The 2500-nt window shown below is 50.4% G+C and overlaps 1 protein-coding gene across 1 annotated transcript in view; it reads right to left on the bottom strand.

Annotated features, from left to right (window-relative positions):
• Window positions 1-2500, bottom strand: part of Rab3 (RAS oncogene family member Rab3) — a gene marked incomplete in the record, with an annotated part of 50820 nt that overhangs the window by 8200 nt on the left and 40120 nt on the right.

Here is a 2500-nt window from a genome sequence, read left to right as displayed (position 1 = left end):
CATCCCCATCCCCCTTCCTCTATCTCTCCCCCTCTTTCTCCCCCTCCCCATCCCCCTTCCTCTATCTCTCCCCTCTTTCTCCCCCTCTCATTCCCTCTCCCCCTCTCCCTCTCCCTCTCCCTCTCCCTCCCCATCTCCCTCCCCATCCCTCTCCCTCTCCCTCTCCCTCTCCCTCTCCCTCTCCCTCTCCCTCCCCCTCTCCCTCTCCCTCTCCCTCTCCCTCTCCCTCTCCCTCTCCCTCCCCCTCCCCTCCCCCTCCCTCTCTCTCTCCCCCTCTCCCTCTCCCTCTCCCTCTCCCTCTCCCTCTCCCTCTCCCCATCCCCATCCCCATCCCCTTTCCTCTATCTCTCCCCCTCTTTCTCCCCCTCTTTCTCCCCCTCTCCCTCTCCCTCTCCCTCTCCCTCTCCCTCTCCCTCTCCCTTCCCTCTCCCTCTCCCTCTCCCTCTCCCTCTCCCTCTCCCTCTCCCTCTCCCTCTCCCTCTCCCTCTCCCTCCTCCCACATTTGAGCCATAAATTTCCCGGCGACGAAACGAGGATCATGTTGCAGTGAGCTTGGAAAGAAGTTTTATATATATTAAGTGGAGTGAGTATTGATTAGGGTGAGCGACTCCCACGGGCCAGACATCCTCCCCTTCCAGCACTCTTGAGACTGCCACTTTAACACCCTCCCTCCCTCCCTCCCTCCTCTCTCCTTCCCTCCTCCTCATCTCTCCTTCCCTTCTTCTCTCCTCTCTCCTTCCCTTCTTCTCTCCTCTCTCCTTCCCTTCTTCTCTCCTCTCTCCTTCCCTTCTTCTCTCCTTCCCTTCTTCCCTCCTCTCTTTTTCCCGCCTCCTCCTCTCTTCTTCCCTTCTTCCCTCCTTTCTTTTTCCCGCCTCCTCCTCTCTCTGTCCCTCCTTCCCTTCTCCTTCTCCTCCTCCTCTCTCCTTCCCTTCTTCCCTCCTCCTCCTCCTCCTCCTCCTCCTCCTCCTCCTCCTCCTCCTCCTCCTCCTCCTCCTCCTCCTCCTCTCTCCTTCCCTTCTTCCCTCCTCCTCCTTCTTCTTCTTCTCCTTCTTCTTCTTCTTCTTCTTCTTCTTCTTCTTCTTCTCCTCCTCCTCCTCCTCCTCCTCCTCCTCCTCCTCCTCCTCCTCCTCCTCCTCCTGCTGCTGCTCCCCTCTTCTCTCGTCTTTTCTATCTCCTTGCTGTCTACTACTTCTACTCCTCCTACTTCTCTCCCTACGTCTCTTCTCTCCTTCTCTTTCCCACCACCTCCTTTCATACACTTCTTCCTCTTCCATCTCCCCCCCCCTCTATCCTCCTCCTCCTGCTCTTCTTCATCCTCCTCCTCCTCCTCCACTTCTTCCTCCTTCTCCTCCTCCACTTCTTCCTGTCATTATCTTGTCCCTTTTCTGCCCCACGGCTGACAGGGGGAATAGTTGGGTGAAATGACGAGTAACAGGCACAAGCATGCATGCAGTGCCAGGTTAAATACATGTATTAGTGCACGTGACGCACACGCATACGCACATACACACACATGTACACACACACACACACTACTACACACACACACACACACACACACACAAACACACAATCACACACACAAACACACACACAATCACACACACAATCACACACACACAATCACACACACAAACACACACACACAAAAGAAAGAGAGAATTCTGGTCTTGCAATTATCTTTTTTTTTTTTTTTTTACTTTTTTTTTTTTACTTTTTTTTTTTTTTTGACAACACAACACTAATCAACTAATCCGCTTTGCATACATTTCTGAGAACTAATATTACTTTCATTATTAAGAAGTAATATCACTTATCACTATTATCTTCAGTTCATCATAGACATTGTTTGTTTCTTGTTTGTTTTTCTTTTATCATTTTTATTAATCTATTTGTTATCATTTTATCATATATTATCATCATTATCATCATTATTACTATCATTATTAGTAGTAGGAGCAGTATCATTATCATTATCGTTATTATTATTATCATTGTTATTGTTAATAACATCATCATTATTATTAATATCATTATCTTCGCCATTATCATTATCATCATTATTATTATCATTATCAATATTATCACTTTATTGTTATTTCTATTTTTTAACAATGATCTTTCTCACCCATGCCTGACGATCCAGCTTAACGTAGATAGTTCCTTATGTAAATACCACACGACTTCAGGATAGAGAGAGAGAGAGAGAGAGAGAGAGAGAGAGAGAGAGAGAGAGAGAGAGAGAGAGAGAGAGAGAGAGAGAGAGAGAGAGAGAGAGAGAGAGAGAGAGAGGGGGAGGGGGGGGGGGGGGGGGGGGGGGGGGGGGGGGGGGGGGGGGGGGGGGGGGGGGGGGGGGGGGGGGGGGGGGGGGGGGGGGGGGGGGGGGGGGAGAGAGAGAGGAGAGAGAGAGAGAGAGAGAGAGAGGGGGGGGGGGGGGGGGGGGGGGGGGGGGAGGAAAGGAGAGAAGAAAAAGAAAAAAGAATCTGACACAACGAGGAGA

The sequence above is a fragment of the Penaeus japonicus genome, unplaced genomic scaffold (assembly GCF_977035675.1).
Source record: "Penaeus japonicus unplaced genomic scaffold, GWHDUDI00000001_assembly GWHDUDI00000016, whole genome shotgun sequence".
NCBI classification, from domain to species: Eukaryota; Metazoa; Arthropoda; class Malacostraca; order Decapoda; family Penaeidae; genus Penaeus; species Penaeus japonicus.
Note: the sequence above shows the minus strand (reverse complement) of the source record. Positions and strands in the feature narration are given on the sequence as shown.